We start from the raw sequence: 27,797 nt of genomic DNA on the forward strand, positions 1-27,797 counted from the left end.
GCTACTATTGTCACCCTTTTAGGATGTAAAAAGGTCAACTGAGTAAACTGACATTTTGAAATATTGGCAACTCATTAGACTACTCATTAGATAGGCTATTCCTACTTTCTCTTCATTGACTTCTCAACACCAGAAACTCTCTAGAATCTCTCTTTTGCTAATGGAAGAAGAGTTTTTGAAAAGCACCAGAAGAAATACCAATAAAACCTACTTCAGTTTTAGGAATTTTAGTCTGCAGGATCTAGACACATTAAAACAGCTTGAGAATTCTTTTGTTACACTAGCTTATCAGAATGCATATGAGAGTAGGAGGTAGGAAAAATAAGTGAAATAATATCTTCTAGGCTATGCAAGCAAGCAACCAACATGTAGCTGAAATTAAAAGAAAAATCAAGATCATATTTTGTGCATTTAATATGACTGGAAAACAAACGGTAACCTTAATAAATCTTAGGAACAATGAAGGAAAGATAGAAATTTTAAAACAAAACAAAATTTATCAATGGGGTCATCACTCAGTCTTATGACTATTATTTCTTAAAATGCTTAAAAAATCTGTAGGCAGCACTCAATCCTTGCTGAAGAAGCAAAAGAATGAGTCCAATAACTAAAACTGTCCTGTAATTTCATGAGTTTAGCTGAAGAATCAGGAATAATAAGTACAGCATCAGGTATCATAACCTCTAGCACATATACGTATTTTTCTATATGCATAAAGAGAACTGTGAATATGTCATGTGTGAAAACATCTGACTTGCTTGATCTTCCCCATGAGATAAGTCTGTCACTGAATTTCACATTGATAAAATAAACACTGAATTTAGAAGTGATAAAATGAGTGATAGAGCATGAGGAGCTGTATCTCCACTGTAAATTGTATCCCCTCTGTAGACAAGCAGTGGATGGTGTTGCTGTTGAATGTTCCTGGTCAAGACTCACAGAAGAGTTTACACATATGAGCCCACTCCAGCTGCTTAAACTTCTTTAGCTTCAGTGAAGTGCTGCTTAGAGGCTTCATGTCTGTCTTACTCTTGCTTATAGTCTGTAAAGGCTGTGGGGAAACTTCCCATGAGAAGTTCCCTCAAATACTTCCCATGTGCTGGGAGAAGGAATCTCTGACCTATCTCCATGAATATGTCAGCTTGCTGTTCTTACAACAAGTCAGTTGCTTAAGGTAAAGAAACTGTGCAAGGAAGGGCTCACTCTAAAAGCATGGCATCCCAGTGGTAAAGAAGTGAAAAATCATAAGGGCTATGCAGCAGTGAACATTGTCTTGATAGCTCCACTGAAAGTTGACTCTACAGGTAAAAAGGTGAAGGTGCACCAGTACTTAAGGGGAAGGAAAACCCATGCCCAGGAGTCCTCCTTGGATATCCCGTATTGGCCTGGTGCAAAACCTAATGCTCATGGATGTTGCTGTGATACTTCAGTGATGACTGAAATTGTGTGATGCTGAAAAGATACTTGTTAATTCAAAACCACCTGTAAAGCTAAGTGAAATACTGTTGCTTGCCCAATCAGACTCAGAGACCTCCTTGAATCTTTCTTTGTATTTGCTTTCACTTGACCTAGCCTTCCAATATCTGAAGGGGGCCTAAAGGGATGCTGGAGATGGACACTTCATCATGGACTGTAGCAATAGGACAAGGGGAAATGGGTTTAAACTTAGACAGCAGAAGTTCAGGTTAGATATAAGGAAGAAGTTCTCTACTGTGAGGGTGGTGAGGCCCAAAGAAGTGGTAAATGCTCCATCCCTGGCTGTATTCAAGGCCAGGTTAGACAGAGACATGGGTGACATGGTCTAGTGAGAGGTTTCCCTGCCTACAGCAGAAGGGTTGGAACTAGATGATCTTCAGGTCCTTTTCAACCCTAACTATTCTTATGATTCTATGATTTTATGACCTTTCATGTGGTACTTCATCTTCCAACAAACTTATGGGCTTTCTACCCACAGCTTCTGCCTCACAGATTTTTCTCAAGCTAAAAACCTATTTTAATCTTTAAACCCTCAGAGACAACAATATAACCATGGCTAGTAAGGTTAATTGCTTTTAACAGGTACCATGACATCAAAGAAATGCTCTCCCCACCCCGCCAGTAAATCCCTATGAAATAAAGTCTATACATGCATGGAACAAAGGCAAAGCTTCCCTGTTTTCCATGTTCTGTGCAACGTGCACCCTTGTTCACAATGTTGCTGTGAGCAACGGAAAAAAAAAAAAAGAAAAGATCTTAAGAAGGAATATTTATTGCAAATGAAAGGAAGTAGCCTCAGGACTTCAAAGATCATTTTTCAACAGAACAGATGACAGAAACTGTACTTGCTGATGCATGGGATGGAAAGTCATTTCTTCCTGAGCCCTTCAAACACACAGGGAAAAAGAAAAGGAATAGAAGAGAAAAGAACATGATAAAACTGACCAAAAATGCAGAAAGAGGCTTAATTAAGGAGAAAAAAAATTGAGTGTTTTCATCAGAAATTAGCATATTTATCTCAGGAAAAAAAGGAGCTTTCACACTGACAAAGAACAAAGCCAACTCCATGTACCCAACAAGACAATACACTATAGGTAATCTCAAAATCTACTTGACTGAAATTACCAAAGTTGAGATAAAATTCCAAAATGGCACTTTGAATCAGGAAGTGTGTAACATACGGTGATTCCAGATATTACAGATGTCCTCCAGGGTACATTTTGAACATCATGAAAGATACTCAGGAGTTCAGCTTGAAGTGGCAATAAAAAGCTGCTGGTGTTTAATGTTGGCTGTGTTGAAGAAAACTGTAAATATTCAAAACATTAAACTAGCATTTTCACTGTGGAGGGGATGTTCATATATAGAGGCTCAAACTCAAGAGCATGATAACTGTTTGTTACTACTTTTTACATTTCCTTCTTCCCAGAATGACTTCTTCAACATTTCTGTATGCTTGTGTCTGAACTCCTGGCTTCTTCCTAAGGAGCCTTCATTTTGAATCGTCTTTGATTTTCACACAATTTCTGTGTTTCAAACTGGTTTCTTTTTCTTAACTTCTCATTAAATATTACTATCTGAAAAAAAAAATGCAATTTTTACATATTAGATAAATATTTTATGAAGGAAAGGATTCAAATAAAAAGTTGCTGGGACTGCAATAAAATGTTTTACTGAAAAATACAGATATGCATTAATTAAATAACTAGGGAATCCACATGAATAACTTACAGAAGGGAAATTTTTGTTCCAAACTGTTGCAGAAAATAGGCATGAAAATCTTGCCTCTGTTTTTTAGAAACAATATGCATTGTGTCCATTTTCTCTTTGGAAAAGAAGACTATATGTAAATGTCTAATGGCAAAGTCCAGAAAGGTTTATAATCTAATTTTAGGAAGCTGATAAAGCAGCGTGTAATTTTGTACCTCAGACTTATTAACGTCATCATGGAAGACAAATATATTCCTTCCCCTAGAAAGAAAATGATGATGATAATGTCCATGGAAAAGAGTCACCAAAGTACTGCATATGAGTCTGTTAATTAACATAAAAGATTTTAGCAAAAGCAATTGTAGTTTGGCTAGATGGATAATTAAAATTAGTATAACCACAGATCAATAAGAGGTTATTTTTCCTGAAATCTAGAAATAATGTGGGAGTAAGGTAGGGACTGTTGTCATACTATTTTATTAATGTGTGCACACACACACACGCTTTTACATACATAAAAGCTCTAGGCATAATTTATTACATTCTTTGCACATAAAGAAATCTGCCTTTCTAAAAAGAAAGGGAATTTCTACGGATGCCATTTTGAGAGCAAAATTGTCTTCGGTGTTACCTTCAGGATGTAAATGTTTGTTTTCCATAGAGATCCTTGAATTTCCATCCTCATTAAAGGGACTTCCTCAGATTAGCATATAAAACAAGCTGACGACTGCCTCAGCCATGAAAGCCCTGGCCATTTTCATTAGTCTCAGATACAAAGGAAAACAGAATAATCAGGAAATGAATATAAACAACAGGTCATGCGAATAGCAGTGATGCTTTTGTACTATATCCTTCTTGAAAGCGCTATTTCTAAATATGTAGATAATGTTCCATCTCCAGATGTAAAAGCAGTCAGAAAAAAATAACTACCAAGAAGTGTTAGTAATTCTGAGAAGTTAAGCAGGGCTTATATGCTTATGCAATTTAAGTGGGTTAAAAGGTGTCAACTCTACTGGAGAAGCAGTGGAGATGAGGACTTCATTTTCCATAAACAGTGGTTATACAAAAAGATTGAAATACTCTCAACTGAAGATGATAAAAATTATTAAGCTTGTGTAAGCTGTCTTTGTCATTCCCAAGATCTACAAAACCTAATGTTTGAGATATTGTCTTGCAACTTCTCTCAGTACTGTTACCCTGGATTTGTCCTAAGTGGCCCTCTGATTCAGTTTTCTAATGAAACATTTGGTTAATCCTATCTCTGTTCTTTCCCTTTGTATGATCTGTTCAGAGGCTAAGGTGCAAGGCTTCATTTGCACAGATTGTCAAACAATCCACTGGATAACAATTATTTGGATAGCTATAGTGACACCTACCTATCACAGTTCTTGCATATTTCACAACTTAGAGGGATTTTGATTATTTTTTAATTGTTTGAATGCAATATTAGCAACATAGCATTAACAGAGTGGAATATAAGTATACAAATTTAAATAAAAATCAAAAAGATTTCTCTTCAGAGATGAAAACTTAGACAGAAGTTATAATTATTCAATTTATGGACAACCTTCTGTTGCCATATTGCATTTTTGCTTAGAACGTAACCATACAGGTGTTACACCTCCAAAATTAGAAGCTTTCTTTTCCCCACTAGGAAAAAGTAGGGAATAACAGTCAAAACACAAGACCATCATTTATATATTATTTCGTAATATAAGAAAAAGATACCTCAGTCTCTTTATGGGCTGGAGAGGGACAGAGCTTAAGGGACTGAATGTACAGATACTGTAGACTGAGCTTGAAGCAAATTTTGAAGCTATTTCTTCAAGCATGCAAGAAACACCTTGTATAAAAGTGGAAGGAAAAACAAACATACAGAAATGTATTTACCACTGTCAGTAGTAGTCTAACCTGAAAAAGGTAGGCAGTGTCTAAACCTAATAGTGACTGCTTCTCTGTGCACAAATACAGTCTTCAGGTACAAAAACTGTGAGAGCAGAAAAAGTTGTGAAGTGAGTTCAAGGGTAAAACTGGTTTAATTACAGCTATCCACAACAGCATGAACAGGAGAAGTATTAAGGCAGCTGAGATGATATAGTATCTTGAGGAATTACTCTCTGCCATAGTGCATATAACCATTAAGGACAACAGAAAGATGGAAGTTGACAGGTTTGGATTTGAAGAAAGCAACATCACTCATGGTCTGACCATCTGAAGAGAAAGTGGTCACTTATTTCAAGATACTCCAAGACTGAAGTATTTAATCTTCAAGATCCCAAGATATTTCTAGGTTGGTTGACATGAGTAATTATGACAGCAGTCACTAATAATTTTTTGAGTTATTTTTACATTTTTCTTTTTAGTTTATTTACTAAAATCTCCAGAATTACCAGTCAGCTGCCCCTGCTCAGAACTTTAAACCTTTTCAGGTATTCATCTACTTGTCCCTCCCATTACAAGAAAATCTGGTCAAAGTATTTCCTACAATCAAGTCACAGGCAATGAGAAGGAGGACTCTGTATTGTGCAATGTTTGTTACTCAGCCTAACATTTTCTCAGCACTGCTGTAAAGGGATCTCATCAATGAATTCAGGACCTATCTTTTGTTTCTCTTGCATGCACTAGATGCCTTTAAGGTTGCTAAGGGATGAATCTAAGTCATGTTCAGGGAAAAGAAAAAACACAGAGCTCCCACACTGAGGGCTGAGAATGTCTTTCCAGTGCATGTTCATTATCATATTCATGTCAATTATGTTTTAATTACCCTTTGGGGGAAAAAGAGACAATTAGAAAGACAGACATTGTAACATACTCAAACTCCACTCTGTCACATTTTCTTCCAATGCTCAGAAGAAATATGACCTTTTCTTAGATTGATTTTGGTTTAATAATATTATTTGTCTCTATTCATTTTCACAAGGTGATCAAGGTAAGTAGGTAGATAAAGCATTCCCACCATAAGGAACTGGAAATTACTGGTTTGGACACCATATCTATTGCACTCACTGTTCATTTCCCAGCCACTCTGGGTACTTCAAAGCATGATCTCAGCCACTTCTTTTGACCTATACCATGACTGAAAAGTTCACACCAATACCCAGAAGTTCAGATTTTAACACTGGGATAACCCCTCACACAAACAAAAGAAGCTGGGTCTTGGTTTCAGAACTGATCAGCACTTGTACCTTTGCATCTCTGCTCAGAAATGTAACATTTTTTTTTTTTTTCCTCCAGACCCTTCAAAAGTCCTGATAAAGTTAAGGAGAAGGTATTATTTCTGCCCAGTGCTCTGTGCCCAAGGTATATTTGGAATTATGTCTTCCTACATGGCAGTGACAGTAATGAGGATCCTAACACCAGCTAGCCTGGACTATGCTCAATACTGAGGTTTGCTAAGTCAGTTATGCCACACAGAGGCAGCCTTTCTCCCAGTTTCATAAGAAGGTACAGAGGTACAGAAGATGTGCATATGTTTTGTGTGAGCAAAGGATGTTTCCTCTCCTATGAAATGCAGCCTACACAAGCCTTCCTTTTTTCAAAAACTCAGCTGTAGCAGCTGCAAGTTCCTAGCATCATTTTTCTGGAAGACTAGAAAGACACAGAGCACTACAATACTGTGTTGCATATGTAGTTTAGACTTAGCCTCTTGTCCTCATGTTGTTGCAGAAAACAAATGGCAAAAGAGATCATAGGACGAGAGAAAAATTATAAAGCATTTGAAGATTTACTCCATCTAAGTCTATAGTTCATATCAAACACAAGGTTCTTAGTGTTTCTGTGCCTATACTACACAGTGCTTGTACTACACTAAAAGAGTGTACTGATTGCATAGCTTTCCCAATGATAAGTTAATAATGATAATAAATACAGGCAATTTTACATGAATCTCTTTCACCTTCTCCTTTTCAATTAAACAAATAAAGAAAACTGAACACCTAATTCCCCCAAATTTTTCAATATTCACTTCCTTTAAAAATAGTAAGTCATATATTTGAAAACTTTTGTTTGTTCCAATACTTCTATTTACACTGGCTGCTGTTTTACTCCAACATAGGAAATGTAAGATAACATCCAGACTGTCAGCATACTTTTCATGCTGTCAGACCAGATCAGAGGAGCTCGCATCACACAGATTTGCTATTACAGCTCACACGTTGCATCTGCTACTGCAATCAACTAAAGAATTAGAAAGATAATTCTTCTGGTCATGCACAACTCCCCAGCAGGCACAAAGCTCAGCTTTGCCCTTCAGGATTTAGGGAAATGGATGCAGAATCATTCTATTGCAGCCTCAATGCAACAGTAGAACAGGCCTTGGGCCAGATATTTGCGTTAAAGATGATGCTGAACTTTGCCACCCTCACAAAGCAAACAGCAGCTTTATGCTTCAGCTAACATGATGCCTCTCATGGTAGCCTGAGTAACATTATGCGTCCGTCTCCAGATGAATCCCTTCCTAGGTGTGCCATATGCTCAGTCATCTCCAGAGTGTTTAAGACTATGGGTAAACACTAGACTCCCTTGCATGAACACCCTTACATAGCAAGAAGGCAAGACCCAAGAACAATCTACTTTACTGATGTGAAGAGGAACTGTGTCAGCTATTCACATATACATTAGCACACACTATTACAGGTTCTTACATTACTTAAGACAATGAAATACAGTTGAAAATTGCCAACAGGAAATTAAATAGACTGGAATTTGTAGAGAACACTTTCACTGTAATTAAGACTTGCCTTAAAATATCTGTCACGAAATATATCAGTATTTTGACTCAAACCACAAATTTCACCATCTCTGTGATATCTCGATAATAAATAAAACTCAGATAACTGACGAGCACATCTCAAAAAATGGTGTGTCTGGGTTGTTTGTTTGTTTTGTTGGCCCCAAAGCTGCTTTTAAATGTTGTGTGGGACAGAGAAGAGAAAATCTACATTTGCTTCTGCTTTGGAAACAGAAGCTTTAAAGCCATTGCAAGTTTACTGGAAACGTGGTGAACAAAACACCTTTGTTTATAAACACACACACACACACACAGAATTTACACACATACATATATGCAGAGGAAATCACTCCCATTTGGCTTCCCTACAGGCTAAACATGGAAAAATATAAAGCCTTTCTGTTTAGCTGGAATGAAAAATAACTCTGAACAAGTTGCTAAATGTGAACAAAACCAAGGGCTCATTCAAGCCCTACACCTAGGGATTACCATATTGCCAGATGCATCTCATTGATAAGCATCCTCCCTGAAGCTCAGGTTCCCTCTTTCTCTAATGTCCTCCTTGTCCTTCTCCATGTACTAGTGGCTCAACATGATTTATTTGCAGAATTATCAAAAATCCTTAAAACACTTCTCATGATCTTTTTCAAAGAAGCCAAAATTCAAGTCTGACAAAAAAAAACTCATAATGAATAAGATTTTACTTCTGAATGAAACCTAGTAAGAAGACCAACCTCCTTCAGGCTCTTCTACCTTCAAGGATAACACACTCGTATTTAACAAAATCAGTGTCCCAGGCTGCATTCAACACAATAGTACAATTAAAGGCAAATAGAATTACCTGTACTAATCTTAACAGGTGCCACAATGATTTGTGGAATCTGTTGCAATATTTATGAGAAAAAAGGATGAACTGACAAAGAGACAATAAATGTTAATAATACACTGAAAATCCAACTAGTCTTTGCAGTTCAAATATCTTAACTGGAGAGAAAACCTTTGAAAATATTGATGGAAATATTCACAAGTAGATTTGCATCAAGAAATTCAATATTCTATGATTCTATGATTCCATATTCTAAGACTGATGGCCTGAAATCTAGGGCTGTAATAACTCTCTGGTCCCCATACAGCCCCTTTACCAGGAAAAAAGGCTCAAATGATCATTTATTTGGAGAAAAGCATTTTTTGTTTGTTTTGGGAACAGTTGCAAGTGTAAATGTTATTCTATTCATTTCCTCTTGTCTTCCAACTTCTAATGAACTATTGCTTACTAAGTCAAATTAAGTCAGTTTTCTAAACTGATAATTTTAAATTAAATTGACATACAATTTGAATAAATACAAGCACTGGAAAGCATAAAATACATCACACTTACCTGCTTGCCAGGGACTCTTGCTTATCAAGTGTCCCGTAGCATAGAATACATGACAGTACATACTCTTTGCGTGCAGCCACAAAACTTCTAAGCTGTACATATCTCCACTCAATTTCTAATCACAGTTCAGTAGTTTACAACATTTTTCTCTCTTTGTTAATCAAACTGTAAAAATCAGAATGCTTTAATTTTTCTAAAGCAGACTTCTCTTTCTACTTTAGCTTGAAAGAGAAGTGGTAAATAAAGTTAGATCACATTTTTGGCTGTTCAGAAGTACACTTTGCTTGCAGATAACAGTATACCAGATGAAGATTAACAGGACCATGGATAGGGCTTGACTAAAATAGGCTGCAATCACCAAGTTGCGAAGGCTCACTATCTACTTGAATGTGACTTTCTTACAAAAGGAAATAGAGACACCATATCCTGTGGCTATTGGTTCAGAGTAATTTGCCTGATTTTAATGGATATAAAAGAAATTTGAGCAAAAATAATACTAAAATATAGCCTCATAATTTTTATCAATGATACAAGTGATGATAAAGGTGAAAAAGACAATTTAAGCCACCTAAGCAAGTCTGGTAGAAACAAATTAATTAGTAACAACATATGTAATCAATACTTGCTTTCTTAAGAAGACAAGCTGCAGCACAATGTTTTTTCAGGCTGTTAAAAGCTGTGAAGTTTCTGGTGAAAATGCTTTTACACTGATATGCTAAGGATTTCTACCTCTGCTTTCGGGGCTGTTTCTGTAAAAGACACACCTCATATTCATCAACCACATGGTAGATGAGAACTTCATAAAAGTGCTTGAACAGTTGAACCTTTCTGAGAAAGCTTTCTCCCACTTCTCGATATAAAGATGAAGGTTAGATGCCTGGACTATTCGAAGTATCATCACCTACAAGTGGCACTCAGCCCTTGTGGCTCCTAAGGGATAAGCCACATGTTAAAAGAACTGAAATTTCTGTTTTTTTCATAGAGGATGGCAGTGGATTTGTGCTGTCAGATGCCACAATAGGCATGAGGGCTACAATCAGGCTTAAAAAGTGTAAAAAGTGGCAGCTGTGTAATTTACTTAGTATACTTAGAAGTAACTCATGATCTCCAAGCAAGGCTCACCTACGTGTGATACTAAGAGAGCAAGAAATCAGCTCAGTTCTTCTGAAATACTCATTCTGAAAGCAGAAGAGTAGAGATACTTCTAGGTGCTTTCATCTGCAGTGAAAGCTTTAAGCATTTTGGTTTGGTTTTTGTGTTTGTTTTTTGTGTTTGTTTTTTTTTTTCCTCTGGACTGCTGACAGGGACTCAGTTCAGAAGAATAGCTTAGTCCAGATCTTCAAAGACAACATGAGAAGTTCAGTGAAAAATTCATTATTCTGCTGATTACAGCAAAAATCAACCACACATTCATTTTCTGAAGAGCTAGAGCTTTTATAATCACGGTACTGAACTTTACTGCTTTGCTTATAATTTGACTGCCTGTATTTCTCTTGATGTGCTTGTTGTCTAGCCTATGTCTACTTTAACAAGTTCTGCAGATCACTAGGGAGCATCTTTGTAGAGCAAAATAATTGGTGTTGAAGAGCCAGTGTCCATACTATGCACTTTTCGGGAGGGTGTATTTTGAACCATGCTATCTTATTGTCCACTGGAGTTTTTGATACTCTTCAGAATTGATTCTTCCAAATAATTTGGACCCAAAAGGAATTCAGCTCATTTACTCAGACACTGCTCCAGTTTGTCTTGTGAAACATAAGGCTAAAACTCCTTTAGTCCACCATATAGAATCACTTTTCCTCAAATACTTCAGACAGCACCATCCTTCCGTCTCAAACATGGTTATTTTTCACTTCCAACCTGTTTTAATTTTGTTGTCCTTCTCTGCATAACATTCCTAACACGTCCATCTTTCTTTTAGTCCTTACAGAGCAAAAGATGTAATTCACCTTCCTTCTTCTTATATCTCAGGAACCCCAAATGCCTCCTCTCTGGCTAAACCAAACCTTGCTTTGCTCACAGGGATCAGAAATGTTGCTGTCTTTTTTGGTTGGCCCATTACATTAGCCAGACTGACACCACCTTCTCATCTTTTTGCAGGATCCTTCTCATTCTATCAAATACCAGTTATTTGTCTCTATGGTAAAGCAAGCGAAAATAGTTTAAGTGGAAAGTTTTGTATAGAGATTGGCAGGAATAAGATTTTTTTGTTTGCATGTTTGCTTTTTGTTTGTTTGTTTTGGATTTTTGGTTTTGGTTGGTTGGTTTTTTTTTAATGAAAAATCTGAACTAATACCTTAGAGGCATCTAAACACAAGCAAGGGACTTGAGTTGTAGCTCAGAGGAAAGGTTAATGTGGTTCTCTACTATAGGAGAAAGCAGCTGTCTTGAGACACAGCCTTCTGTTTTTGTCTTGCATCTGACTTATCCGTGGCAAGGTGGTCCTAATTGAATATCCTTCCTCTGATTATGCTTAATGATTTTGTTAAATGGTTGAGTATCAGCTGGCACCTTTAATTGGCAAACAAGATTTTCAAAGTTCAGCTTTAACTTCTAATAGACTCCAGCATTCCCATTGTCTGGAATGGTCCGAAGAAAGTAGCCTGACGATTCTGGCTTTCTAATAGTTGCTCATAAACACCTCCAGGCATAATCCTTTCCCTTTGAATTCCCACTAAAAAGCCTTCTACAATGCTATCTCAGGTAGCTATTCTCAACAATATCTCACCTGCAATAACTATGTATTTTCCTCATTTTCTTTGTGCTCACCCACTCACCAGTGTCTGGTTTTTGTCTGCTCTGTTTTTCATCATTACAAACACTTCCCAAGGACAGAGTCTGTTCTTTTTATTCTGGACTTACACAGCAAAATCAATATCCATGCTTAGGTTAGCAGGTGTTATAATAATAGATAGCAATAATAACAAATATGTATTACTGGTGCATGAATCAATCAATGTGTGTTCTCACAGTGCTATTTTGTATGCAAAGGGAAAATCTGATTGGAGTATGAAAGACATCCAGATTAACACTGTCAAAAACAAGATAACATGTATATGGGATCCAAAACTATAATATGTTTGACTTTGTAAAGGTTAAGTTCATTCCCTAACTATTAAAGCTTTTATCAGACCCCACACTGTCTCTGGGAACACATTGTCACTTTACACTTTACGTACTGACAGATGATTTTGAAGATGAGGAAATGATCCAGAAAAGTGGCATTGATTTTGAAGAGCAGAGGAATTTGACAGTCACTGCTTGTCGCTAAACTGCAAAGAAAAAGCCTCCATCATCTCTCAGTGTGTCACTTACAAATATCAATGAGACATGGTATTTACAGTGTTTGTGTAAAGCCTAGAGAAAGATTTAGACTGCATCCTTCCACTTACAACTATTTTGATGAGACCTTAAATACCAGAAACCTCCTTGCTTGGTTTCACAAAATGACCTCTGTGATCTTTTTCTTTGGAAAATTTGTGCTTCCCATCTGTAGACTCTGATCCATCTATTCAAATGCAGGAAAGATATTTTAGAGAAAGGGAAAACCGTAAGACTTGAAAAAGTCTGCAACACAGAAGCAGGTGTGGTATTTTTTATAAATTGCATGCCCTTTGGAGCACTAAATCGCAACTCCTAGCCTGGAATTTGTTAACAAGAGCTGGACAGTAAGCTGCAACCAAAAGAAACAATTTTTGTGGCAAGCTTGTGTAAGGAAACAGACTAAATGGTCTATTCTTTCCTCCTTGTTGTAAAAATCATGCATGGGTAACAAAATCCAGCTGATGCCTTTTCACTGCACTCTATATGTCCTCAGAAAATCTGATGTTGGGCACACTCACCACACCTTTCAACACAGAAAATTTACACTTGCTTTGTATCCAGGGGAAGGAGGGAGCTGACTCCCTAGTCGACTGGGGAAAGAAAGTCGCCTGAAAGACTTTCACAACCCTTTCACAGAAGAATCACTGGATAATACATGGTAGGAGAGAAGGAGGTTTCAGAGTAAATGGGGCCCAGCTCCTGCAGAGGCCATACATTTACCCAGCTTTGCAGACAACGCCTGAGGTCAATGAGTAATCTACTGATAAAGAATAAATATGTAAATCCACAGATAGAAGCTGTTCCTTTCAAGACAGACTTCATGCAAACATGGTTCTGTGCTATTATATGTAATAAGTGATCTCTAATGGCTTGCAGAAGCAATTTAAAGCATTAAGCTCAGAGCACTGCTTCTCTGACCCCCTTTTTTCTTTCCTCTTCTTCACACCTCTCACTCCTAGGTTTACATAAAGTTTGGGTTATTTTTCACAGATGTTAGAAACATCTGTAAAAAAGTACAAAGTAGAAAACTGAGGTGCAAAATGGTCAAGTGATTCCTTCATTCCTAAACCATGTCAGAGGATGAACAGACAATGAGATGGCAAAGCATTATTTTCATGTACTCCAACTTCCAATCAAGAACCCTTCCTACTTTCATTCTAAGGTCTCATTTTTCTACCTCATTTCCAGTGATAGAGCATAGGAAAAAACACTCAGCTCTCAGATCCAATAACAGCAGCTTCATGTTTAAACACGCTTTTTAACAAACAGGAATTTATATTATATGGACCTCTTTTAAAAACACTATGGAAGAAGAGGACACAGAGTCACACAAACATTATAGAAATTTGATCTCCAGCCAGTCTAGATCCCCACTGCAGCAATGAATATGCACCTTCATAGGAAAAGCAATTACTAAAAAAAAAAAACCCAAACCAAAATACAGCACTTCAGCTTGACAGAAACAAGAAAGTTCAAGTTCTGAAGGCAGAAATCTAACAGCATGGAAGATAAAAAAAATATTTTTTCCTCATAAAAAGATAAAACCAAGCCATCTAAAGAAGGAGGATGACAGGCCCAGAGCAAATATGCATTACCAACAGAGTTTTAAAATCCTGTCTTCCTTTCTTCCCAGGCAGCCTGTGCTTCTGCATAAGGCATTTTGCTGTGCATCTGAGTTACAAGCAAATACTGACGGCAAACTTTTTCACTCTGAATGGGGTTCAGAAAGAAATATCCCACTTTCATCATCTGTTTTTCCTCCAGCCAAAGCTGGAGAGGCTTGTCCTTAGCTGCCATTCCCTTTTCCCTCCTGTGTCTCCATACTGCCTGCACAACTCCTGTGCAGAGACAGAGCAGGAAGGAGAGGTGATGAAGCAAGTCAAAGCTATCACTGAAGCTCATCAATAAAAGTTGCATGAATGAAGAGCAAAAGCTGTTGTTTTGCTTGAAACCAGGAACGGAAGAGGGACTGAACTCTCACCCCTTGTTTTCATTGCTCTTCAGAGAGCCAGAACTGCCCACATATCAGTAGAGTTGAAAGATTGTAAGAACCAGATGTTGTGATATTTTTGGATACAATCATAGATCACGCCACAGAGTGCTTAATAGCTCCTGTCCAAAGCTAACTTTTGAGGGAACAGAACCACATCACACACATGGTCATTGGCTTTTTGCCGAGTCCTGTGTAGTGCAGAAAACAAGTCTTTCTAAAATTGGTTTGTCTGGTTCATTTTTTTTTTTTTTGGGGGGGGGGGGGGGGTAAATTGTTTTATTTAAGTTCATACAGAATTATATTCTTACTGCCGAATTATACCAAAGCCTGTGAAAAAAGTCATTTAGCTATACAGGTGGTTGATTCCTCATTTTTGTTCAGTCATTGGTTTTATTTTTCAGATAGATTACTACCAGCTTATTTACTCTAATTCACTCTGATATTTTCCAAGATTTTTTCATGTAGGGATAGCATTTCTGCTCTTTTTTGCTCTTCTTCTTTGAGACAAGCATGGAGTAAAGACATAAAGTCTAGCTCATTTCCTTCCTGAAGAATCACAGCAAATTCACCTGTGGTATCCATTAGCAACTTCCTTGGCAACCCAGAAATCTTACTGCCTCATGGAGACAGAGGCACTAGAAGCAGTTCTGCAATTGATTTTTATTTCCTGTACGTTTTATAGCATAAGTTCACTTAGGGCTCAAATGAGGTGCAAGATGAAGGAGTACACCCTTGCTTTAGAGAGGAGGACCAGACACTTATTTCTCTAGGTTTAACCTGATTAGAAGGTTAAGGTAAAAGAGACAAGGAGAGTGTAAGAAGAGTTTGCTCACAAATGGAAGCATTTCTTAGTTGCCCTGGGTACAGTGGGCATTGCTCATTGAGTTGTGAAACCACTCCTCTGTTGAAGTCCTGAACCCCTATTTTGTCTTGAACCACTCTGAATTGTAATGTAGTTAAATAACCTGTCTTATTATCTTGCTACCTGCTACTCAGCCCAGGAGCAAATACCCATAGAAACACAATGCTCAACAACGTGGCTTTCCAGACCTCAGATGATATTGATCCTTGTCCTGCAAGATCTCATATCTGCAGAAGAGAAACTTTTCAGGTGGAAGTTTCACTGTGTCCTTCTTTCTTTTTTTTCCCCCCTCCTTTCTTTCCCCCCCCCCCCCCCCCCCCCATTTCTTTTTAATGTATTTATTCATACAATGAATAAATGCAAACTTATTTAAGAGCAGACTGCTTCGCAAGCAAAGTTAAGATCAGGCTTGGCTACTATAAACCCTACAAGGAGAGGTAGTTGATAGAAAACCCAATCAGCTGTTTAATTTCAAACATTTTGGTGCTTGCATTAAAGGTCTAAGCACCTTGCATAGTCATAGCCATCTCCAAAGACAGATGCAAAATGTTGCCCCTGCCTAATCTACATGACAGCAGCCCTCACCTAACCCCATCAAAATGTTCCACACCCCCTTACTCTTTCTCCCAAATGTATGATTCTAGGCCCCTTCTTAGTACCAGCTTCACTGATCACACTGCTGTACTGAAATTAAAACCAAACTCTTGCTAAAATTTTCACAGAAATCACAAAAAAAAAAAAAGAAAGAAAAAGAAAATCAGTCCCAGATGTAATTTTCTGACAATTGAGGGTAAAGCAGTCTAATTGATTAATTGGACTAGTGGTAGAAGAAAAGCGTAAGAGTAGGGCTGGTGCAGTTGGAAAGACTTTCCTGTCTACTGGTACTGGTATGCTAGCTACACTGAGCTGTCTGAAGGCAGAACAGAATTACTGGTAGTTGAAGAGGACTTAAGAGGGGTCTAAAACCCATTAACACCTCCCATGCTTCCTGTACTGTGGTGACGGTGGTGTAGTGCATAGCTTTCAGCAACTGAAGTCAGAGCTGCTATGAATCACACCTCTTTCTCTTCATTGAAAAGCACCTGTGCAAGAGATATGAATGTATGAAACCCCATAAAAATCCCAAAGCTGCCCTAGGGGAGGCTAAAGATCAGATTGTAGATACCTCAGTCAGCTCAAAGAGGACAATCAAAATACTTGCTCCTGAAATAGAAATTATATATGCAGCTTCTGTGCCAACGGGCTCTCATTCAAAACCACGAATGAATATCAGAACCTGCCTTAAACAGGGAAAGCACTAAAGGATGTGACATCTGTGTCTACATGATAAATTAGTAACACAAAGGATTCCCTAGCTCTGCATTTCCTGTGCTTTCAGGTTTTGGCTTTGGCTAATAACATATGTATCTTTCCTATGCACCAGTGGTCCAAGGCAGCCTTCACAGACATGTCATATGGCTCTCAAACATGTTGTGACTGGAAAAATCTTTCTTTTGGCAGGATGGAGCAGAGGAAGAGAGTTGATGCTGCTGAAAAGCAAAATCAAAAATGTTCTCCTGTCAATACGCTAATTAACAATTGGCAAGAATATGCTAAATACTACTTTAATTTTAACAAGATGTTCTTCATTAACAAGGCTAATCAAACATGATCAGCACGACTAGAGAAAGCACAGAGGACCAAAGCAACACAATTGTCTTCCACTACTCCCTCTTCTTTGTTAAGGCAATGCTAATTGTTGGTCCCTAGGGATGATGCATTCCCCGCTCCTTGTTGCCTGTCAGATAGTGGGGAAGGTGGTTACAGGAAAATAGACCTACACAGATTTAGTAGGGATTTTAGTGTTTACAAAGAGATTCATGTGAAAAGAAGCAGGAAAAGAAAAACTAGTCGGTGTGCACAAAACTTTGTATATCTCAAGCCAAAAAAACCCTAATTTTTACACCATTTTACCTAATTCCGAAAATAAAAGGGGGAAAAAACAACAAAAAACAAACCTAAACCATCCTGAAGCATAAAACTTTATTTTTTTGTTTAAGGTCTTTAAACAATACAACAGAAGTGACAAAGGTACTGTTCAACACAAATATTTTCATTAAATGTTTAATGCCTTTGTACTTTGAGTCATGAGACTACAGTTTCAATGAAAACAGTTCTGTGAAACTAAGGTGAATTACAGCTTTTGCTTGCTTGACAGAAAAATGAAGGCAAAAAAAATGACCAGAACAGAAACATATGAGGGTCATGTGCTTAGACCAAGGAGACTGACCCTGCATATCTGCTAACCCACTGACAATTTACAGCAGAAAGAAGGCCTTAAAAGATAAATATAATTCAGGATGCAAAGTCTTCTGCAGTCAATGAAAAAAAATATTACTACAATATTCAATGAAATTATCTTGTATAGAGGACTCAGAGGAAAATTTATAACCAAAGATGTATTTATCTAATGTCAGTTTTGCATAGTGAAATGTAGGACTCAGATCTAAGTTAGTCATGGAGTGCTCTGTCTAGTCACTGGAGAAAGACTGGTGTGATTTACCCATCCTGTTTAAGACAGAATGATTAAGATATGAACTTCAGTCTAAAACCACACCTCTCACTCTATGTTATGGGTCATCTAGAGAGCTAACTTGAATCAGAAATTTAATTTTCCCATAATCACCATAATCATGAATCTCATACTACACCTCGCAATGTCCCATGGATTTTATCTCATTTATGATAGTGTTACATGAGTGCAACTCCATAAACTATGACAATACCTAGCATCTGAAAAGCCTTAAAGGAAATTTCACTCCCATCATTTCTCTTTTCCTTAGTCTTTCCCTCTGTTTCTGTGTGTGTAAGGTCCTTCTTCAGCCTGCTCCCATGCAAATAAGATAACAGGCAAAGCAGAATTTTGTATTTGTGCTGAATGGAGACATCAGGATCCGCTTTGCTAGGGTTACCTGTAGTCTGAAGGTAGCTTGTATCTCAACAACCCAACAGAAATTATATCATATACAGGTGTCCTTTCTCAAACCTTTTCAGAAACTTTTTGACAGTGCCAGTTTGCTTATATTATTATTACAGGATCACAGGATAGTTCCAATTGGAAAGGATGGCAGGGGGAGAACAAGTTGCTAAAGGTTTTATCCAGGTGAGTCTTGAAAACCTCCAAGGATGGAGACTGTATAGCCTGAGATTGCACAGCCTCCCTGGGCAGCCTTTTTTATTGACTGACTGTTCTCACGGGTAAAATGTTTCTCTTTTAACCAGTCAGAACCTTTCTTTCTTTAATTCACCACTGTTTTTATTCTTTATTACTGAATCTTCCTGGATTTGCTTAGAATTTCTGGTGTCAAAGAACACAGCTTAAGCCAGAGCTGACTGAAGATAAGGCTATGCTTGCACCAAGTGAAAAAAATCCCAACATGTAACAAGCCAGGACTCTTCAAAACTGAATCATAAGTCAGCAGCAAACTAAGCTGAAACTCAATTTCTTACTTCAAGTGAAGAATGCAAGCCTGCGGTTAAAATTCTGTCTCTGAGGTTACCAAGAAGTGTGACTGAGATGTGTGAAGATCACAGTGATGAAGGCTAGTAATAGTAGTGAAAATGCAGCACATAAGATAGAAATCCAAATAATTATCAAGTTTCCCACTGAGCTTACACTGTTCAGTTCACTTTTGCATTGCTAGGCTTGGTAGTTGAGATAGCCAGATTAAGACTAGCAGAGATATATGGCTTCACATCTTCCAGTTACAAAATGCAACACATACAGACTTTACAGTACACCTAAGGGGACCTGTTTCCTCTCCTGACATGGAACTGTGGATGTATATTGGAAACTTTTCACACATCAGAGATCTACTTCCTAAGCTTCACTATACAATGGCTGATTTTTCTATCTAGGTACTGGTTTACCCAGCCTATGGAGGAGAAAGCTAAGAAATACCAGTAACTCACTGCCTGGCATGTAAGCACCAAACCAACCTCTTTTTTTATGCATTAAAATGTAATGTGATAGACTGTTAGCTGAAATGTAAGTATGTATTCCCATCTGATACCTTTGTGAAGGGGGTGGTTATATCCAAGAGAAGGACAGAGTAAGTACATGAAGACAACTCAGATAACCTGTTGCAGCTATGTTTGCAGGCTGCTTCAGTCAACACTTTAAGTCTTGAGCATTATTATACCACTCTGTTTTCCAGGAGCTTTGTGATGATAGACCTTAGCGTGACTTCAATGGGTCTTCTTGACCATGGAAACCTCTAGTGCTTCCCAAACATCTGGCAATAAGCTCCTTATTTTTATGCACTGCTTTCAGGTCTTGCACTAAAAAGCAATCCACCAAAAGAAACACCAGGTATTTGAACCAGGAAGACATAAGGTGAATCTTTTCCAATGAAGGTTTCATTAGGAAGGCTTTACAGACCATAGCTGAAGAAGAATGAGTAGAGAATAATTCTTAATTTATGAATTTCCTCTCATAACAACTCCTATTCAAGCCCAGCTTTTATTCATTTTTTTTTAATCCATGACTTCAAAATCTGTTAGCAATTTTATTTGCCATTCTATGCCAGTATCCTTAAAATAATCAAGACATTTGCACATCTAGAATGAAAGATAGGCTTTTAAAAAAAGAACAGGGAGCTTTAAAAATCTTCATCACAGTGTGCTCAGTATCAGCTTTGTCCTTTTTGCGTTGTCTGTGTCCCATTCTATCTCAAGTGAGTAACATCCATTATTAATACATCTCTTTGAAGACAGTGCCTGTGGGTCTGTGTCCTCCATTTGATTTGCCTTCTGGAAAATGACAGTTTCCCAACAGCTTTAAAACATCTTGCTTTAAGTTCCACCATTGTTCACATGCAGAGAGCACATCTGACATGATGGGTGTTTTAGTAGAGGGCTTTTCTAGCATTTGGTAAAAAAAAAAAAACATACGCACATTGATTAAAAACAAAAAAACCAACAACAAAACAAAAACACAAAATGCCAGGAGAAAAGCCTCCTACAAGCCCACAAAAGGAATGATTTTCAGTAACACTGAAGTGGTTAACCTGCATAGTTCTACCTTGATTTCATCTGATTGCAAGTTCAAATTAAGCCATGCATTAACAGAAAGAAGCACTAGAATTAAGCTAAAGTGTGAGATAAAAGTAATAGAAATGGTCATATGGAAATCTTTACAAATATTCATTTCTAAGGTAGAGGGAAGTGAGGTAGGAGTAGGAGTTTGGTTTTGTCATGTACCAGTTAATACATGTATAGCTTCTGGTTAATGCTACAATTTATCCAAGAGAAAGTCTTGTCTACAGATATTTGCTTAGATGATAATTTTAGCCAGAGTAGGAAAGACTCTTTAAACTGAGAAGGAAATGAAATTGTATTTTACAGCTTCATGTAGGAAGCAGAGACACCCCACAGTGTTCTTCTTTTCTTGGAAAGCGACAAGAACATGGAATTATGGGTGATTTGAGAAAGAGAAATGTAGAGTGGGTTGGTCTTTGAATAAAAAACAATTTTGTGGGTTTGCACAAAAATATAAGATAAGCTGAAAACTGACCAAGGGAAAAAACTTCCTGTAATTTTTCATTATATTAAGCTATGACGTAAGTAGAATTATTCACATATTTTCTATTTAATATGCAGTTTACTTCATGTACAGTGTGTACCCAACTTTACAATACACAACACCTTTCTGAAATCCAAGGTCTGACAGCAATCATCTTTTTTTTTAACAAAAGATCTATACATTTCAGTGTAATTTATATATTAGTACAAATACTTTCCCACTTACTGTTAAGCATAAAGGTAAGCACACTAAGAAAAGCAAACTGAAAACTGAAACTCTTGAGCTTGTATTCATCTCATCTCTCCTAAAGAATCATCAAGGCAAGTACTGCAGGCCCCCTATGAAGACAGCGTAAAGGAAACCAACAGAAAGAAAGAGAGAGGCATGTTTTTCCCCCCTTTGTCTATAATAGAAGGACAATTTGATGACGAGCATTCTAACTTAGGCTTCAGCTGAATGCCTGAGTTTGATAGAATCTATCTGAAATTAGGTATTTATGTCCAAATGGGGAAAAAGACACAGCAGATGGAGAATAAAATGAGTAGCTGTTTTGGCAAGACATTTGTGTCGTGCTTCATGGGAGAAGCATATTTTAAGAAGGGACAAAACTGTCCACACAGAGAATTTCAGGAATGTGCAAGAGACTATGTGTGAGACTGCACAGAGCCAAAGATGAAACAAGAGGTAGACACAGCAAAGATCAGAGGGTGCTTTCATAAAGGATATCCTATAATTGAAAATGTTAATGGAAATATAATGCAGTAGATCAGTGATTACAAACTCTCAGAAGTGACAACATGTTAACATAGCATCTTTTCTATTTGACCATTTTTTTATGAAGACATGCAAGGACTAACTTTCAGTAACTGATCATGCTTGCGTTATTGGTAAAAACCTAAAAGGTTTGAAATGTTCTTTGATAACGATATTTTTTTAGGAGGGGTCTGAGGATCAGTGCTTGAAGCTGTTCTAAAATGCAGTAAATTATCATTTTTAGGAAGTACAGAACACTGACATAAGAAGCACACATCCCTGGAAACATTCAGATCAGTTTGGACAGGGCTCTCAGCAACCTGATCTAGTTGAAGATGTTCCTGCTTATTGCAGAGGTGTTGGGCTGTATGAACTCGAAAGGTTCCTTTCAGCACAAACCATTGTAAGATTATGTAAAGACTCATTTTGAATGTGCCTTTCGTCTAGCACTGTCTTAGATCCCCTATGTTAATAATGGGTTTTAATGAGCCTGCCTTGTTAGCATACTCAGCCTGATTTGGTGTGTTTTGACATCCATATTGTGAAGGTTTCATCTATCTATCATCACATCCCTGCTGCATTTATTGTAAGAACAGCTAATTTGTAAAAGAGATCTGGTTAATGACTATTCAGCATAGGAGGTGAAGGGAGGAGACAGGGAAAACAGTAAATTAAGCACACAGATGCACAAACTTTAGTAAGAGACAGCTGAGAGTAATACAGAGAAGAAATATTAATTTGCTGATTGAAAAGTCATGGAAGGAACCACTAACATATAATTTTGCAGAAGTTCAGCCAGAACTAAGTAACTGGTAAAACCAGACAAACAAGACTGTCATGGGTCTCATGGGAAAAAGAAAAGTTAGTGGGTAATATTTGAAGGAGTTTGTGGGTTGTGTAAACTTAATTATGCAAACATGTGCAAAACTTAGGTCATGTTCAGGGGAAGGAGCAAAAGCTGTGAAAAGAAGGGAGCTGAGATGGATTGTAGAGAAATGAGGATGGAAAAATAAGGATGGGTGGTTGTAAGGACGCAGTTGCATATAAACAAGCTGCCAGTAAGTACACTTGTCTGGCAGTGCCCTGTGCCTGATCACCAGAACCCACCCTATCTCCTTATCAAAGCGTGCTCCTAATTGTATTTCTGTGTGAGGGAAGATAGTACCCTGCACCTGAGTCAAATTTCCTTAATAGTTGTTGTGCATTTTATATACACAACATCCAAACATGGGAGTGCAGACTGCCACACAGTTACCAAGGACAATCAGGGAACAAGAAGGTTAGAGTGAAATCTCCCATGGTGCAATAGCCAAAGGCAACACTTTGGTGCACCAGCAGAAAAGTAAGAACTGTTTCACAGGTTTAAAGCACATTTTAGGCTAGGGCAAGGTGGACTCAAAATATTTCATTCATGTGGGTGTATATCTCAACACCTCCAAATCAGAGTTGAATATTTTTTTTATTAAGTCACTGCCTTAAAATGCTTAGATATCTCAAGTAAGAAACTGCTATTTTTGGTTCTTACTTATCCACTAAAATATTGTTGACTTTAGGCCTTAGATACTCTCTCAAATCTACTTTCCTAAATCAAGGTAAAGAGCACATAGCTTGCACTTCCCAGTAAAACTCCAGTGTGATTTTTGGGGAATGTGTTGTCTCACAGTGTATGCCTAGGTCATAACATTTTCTGTGAAGCTCTCAAGCCTGGCTGCAACTTTTAGACAGTGCTCTAACTTAAAAAATCCTTCACATTTCTTCATCATTTTGGAATTTCTGAAAAAAGCCACATTTCTGAAAGCAAAGTTTTCTTGTCTTAATCTATCCACACACATTCAGCTTGGATTTTCAACCAAAAATAGAATAGTAAGAGCTTATTTCACAGTATTTTAGCATAGCATTTTCATTTAAGCCCAGTCTGAGATAAGCAGAAACATACAGTGTAACATCAACATTACCAGTTAACAGATGATATCTAGGCAATATAGGCACTTGTTTACTTGAAAAAAATGTTTATTCAATACATCTTTCAAAAGGAAAGAGAAGGGAAACTAACAAAAGGGGAAAAAGGAATGGAATATTTTATTTAACAGCCTAAATCTATAATAAAGTTTAAAATTGGCAACTGAATTATTAGTCTGCAAAAAGCAAAAAGAGAGGCATCTCTTAACTGCAATTGTAAGTCAGAGCTTTTACATGCTACTAAGAGGCTGTATATTCTTTCTCTTGGACTCACTTTTTATACCATGGTAGAAAACTCATTCACGCACTTAATCTAAAGAGCTCTTATTTTTTCAAGACAAATCACCGCCGCCTGAGCAGATGTAAAATCACATTTCTTAGTGCTCATCAATAATCGCAGCTGCTCCTTTTCTCCCCGAAAAGGAGGATGGGAAAGAATATCAGTCTTGAGAAAGCAAGAAAAATATATATTCTAGTAGAAAAAGCAATGGGAAATTCTAACCCCTTCAACCTAGGAGGTGTTGAGGCCATGTGTTACAGGTTGCTGCCTAATTACCACTTGATATTCCTGACCTATTCAACCCTGAATCAGCTATTAAGTATAAGAACATTCTTTTTCTGTACTGTAATATATATTTTGGGGAAAAAAAAGGGTGTTGGGTACTTGGAAATTTCAGACGGCATTGCCCAAAACGTATCTGGCACATGCCAACAAAACCAACCTCACAGACTTTTACAGATATGTGTTTATGGAGGAGGGTCACTGAAAGGAATTTAGCGCCTCTTTCTCAAATTATAATTATATGGAGAAGCACAGAAATGAAATAGAATGGAAATGAAGTTGTGAAACTTTTCTTTCCAGTCAGAACACAGTCTTGAGCTAAAAAATATGGAGAATTCCTGCCAGCCAGACATCTGGTGAAATGTGTGCCATTGCTGAGGTCCTTTGAGATCTACATGCTTCATGAAGCTTTGCTGCATTCCCATTTCACAAATACATACATATACAATATTGCTATATTCTGACTTCCAGCTAAGAGCCAGGGAGGTCAGAACATCTGTGACAACATCTGCATCCATCACAACTGAGTAGATAAATATCTTCTGTCCGGATCCCCCAAAGCATCGAGTGCATAGGGAGGTAGAACATGGTTACTCAGCATTGGAAGAATACAAATTGCCCGTCAATGATTATTATGACTATTAATTAGTTAGTAATAACTATATCAATTTTACACAGCACTTACATGGTCAAAAGCCATGGGTTCACCTAGAAACTGAATAGACATCCAGCTAAGACAGCTGTTTACACGAAACTCGTAGTGATACTGTCCATAGAGGGAAAAAAGGTCATACCTTAAGGTCTTTCAACTATACTGGGAGTTAATCATAGAATAGTTAGGGCTGGAAAGGACCTTAAGATCATTAAGTTCCAACCCCCCTGCCATGGGCAGGGACACCTTACACTAAACCATGTCACCCAAGGCTCTGTCCAAGCCCTGAACACTGACAGGGATGGAGAATTCACAGCTTCCCTGCACAACCCATTCCAGGGCCTCAACACCCTTAAAGTAAAGAACCTCTTCCTTATATCCAATCTAAACTTCCCTTGTTTAAGTTTTAACCCATTACCCCTTATCCTGTCACTACAGTTCCTAGTGAAGAGTCCCTTCCCAGCATCCTTAATTCTCCTCAGCCTTGCATTTCAGTTCCAGATTTTCACTCTATATTGATCAATGTAATAAGGAATCTCTGCTCCTTTTAATTCTCCTGGGTAAATGCTGCCTCAGAAGGAAGCTTTCTCTTTCAGCAGTAATTTTTTTAAACAGCCCAGTTTTAACAGTTTTAAACAGCTCAGGCAATAATTAGCAATAAAAAAGTTGCTAAAATCAACTTTGAGAAATATTTTAAATTGTTCCTGTCATTCAGGTGGAGCCTTTTTAGTGAAAAGCTGAAAACAGCCCCAGACGTAAAACAACAAAATCTTCCAACAGATCTTCAATTCACCTCACAGCCAAAGGATACCTATTTTCTATCATCCGTAGCTCTGGAATTCCATTCTAACACATGCTATTGATGTTTTCAGCCAAGCCAAGTAATTGCTCCTGAATTCAAGGGAGTCCTCCCTTTTCAGGTTGTGTCTATTTGTTCAGCTCAGTTTAGCAGCTGGGGTCAGGCAGGTTCTACAGGCAAAATATAGTTGAAGTGAGGGCACCTACATTTTCTGTTTATTTGAGGCATTCTGCTTTTACCTTCCAATCATTTTTTCTACTCCTTGCCCTTTCTGAATCTTCACATAGTTTTGTTAAGGATTGAATTTCAATTTTCCTCTCAAATGAAACAAAGATTGTTACATATAAGAGCCTAACATTATCGGTCCAGCTGCTATTGTTCAGCTGCATATTACAGCTGATGCTATGGTTCAACAGGGAAGATTATAAAAATATTAACGTGTGTTTGCACATAACATATAGTTACCACAATGCAGTAAATAAGCTGCATATACTTATACATATACTAATCTATGCCACTGTCGTGGTTTAAACCCAGACAGACAGCTCGTTTGCTCACTTCCCCCTCTTCTTGCCCTCCCCCTGCTAACAGAAGGACAGAGAGGAGACTCGAAAAGAATGCAACTCCCACGGGTTGAGATAAGAACAGTTTAGTAACTAAGGTATAACACAAATCACTACTGCTACCACCAATAATAATAATGATAAAGGAAATAACAAGGGAAGAGAATACATCACGTCACCACCAGCCAAACGATAACTCACCCCACCCCCCCCAAGCCCGACCAAGCACTGACCGATACCTCCTCCAACCCTGCAGTCCCAGCCCTTCCAGTTAACTCCCAGTTACATCCTGCGCATGACATGCTGTGGTATGGAATACCTCTTGGTCAGTTTGGGTCAGGTGTCCTGTCTCTGCTTCCTCCTGGCTTCCCCTCCTCCCTGGCAGAGCATGAGGCTCACAAAGCCCTTGGCCAAACCAAAACATCCTTGTTATCAGCTCTGCTCCCGAGCCGAAAGTCAAAACACTGCACTGCACCAGCTACCAAGAAGGAGAAAAATGACTGCTACTGCTGAACCCAGGACAGCCACGTAAATATCAGGCCTAGAACACTTACATCAAAAGATGCTTATAGTCCCATTGCTTTAAATAACTTCTGACATTGTTTGCTGAACTGCAGGTAGAAACAAGACACGGGAGTTTCCCAAAATGCTGTCTCTTGTTCCTTTTGAAACCACCTCTACTTGACTCCATGATTCCATTTCCAGCCCATTTATTCATCACTCAGAAAGACTTAGAAAATTTTGCTTCTTGCATATTATTTTTGTCTTGTATTTTCTTGCCAGAAAGAGGGAAGAAAATATGGCAGCAGGTCTCATTTTGACGTCATTTCCTTTTGGACTTCCATGGATAATGTTCCTACATAATTCAACCCAATCAGGACCTCATTTTTATAAGCATAGTATTCACCAAGACAGAGGTAAGAGTGAGATATACACTCCTAACCCTCTGAAAGTACTTTCTATTAATAATTGCTGCCTAAACCACTTAGCTTTTTTTTTTTTTTTGTACTTTAATTTAAGGTTTTTAGTTTAGTAAGCTTATAAAAGGGACATAAAGGGCAGACACATGGTTCTGGGGAGAGAACAGAAATCCAGAAAGTTGCAGTAGCTTCACTCATTTGCTGAGCTGTTCTTTCAATTTTTGATTCTGTTGTTTTGCCCTGTTTTTTTATTTCGTAGCTCAGGGCTCACTGAGGCTTTCAGTTGATTTTTAAATGATCAGATTTAGTTATTACATTGAGGGAAATTTGACCCTTAAACTGCAAAACTACAAGGTTGTCCTTTCAGAAGCGCTCTCTTTAAGGTTTGATTTGCTGGTATCAGGTCATTCTCATTCACTTATCAAATGTTTTAATCAGGTATCTGAAGAAAAAACTGCTTATGTAACAAATTATATAACTGATCTTATCATTGCTTGAGAAAAGTTAGGTTGCAGCAACCATTTGGGAAATAAAAGCCTGAATCATCTGCCATA

The sequence above is a fragment of the Pezoporus wallicus genome, unplaced genomic scaffold, assembly GCF_028554395.1.
Source record: "Pezoporus wallicus isolate ANWC-B61680 ecotype Strahan unplaced genomic scaffold, APGP_CSIRO_Pwel_v1 contig_3487, whole genome shotgun sequence".
Taxonomy (NCBI): domain Eukaryota; kingdom Metazoa; phylum Chordata; class Aves; order Psittaciformes; family Psittacidae; genus Pezoporus; species Pezoporus wallicus.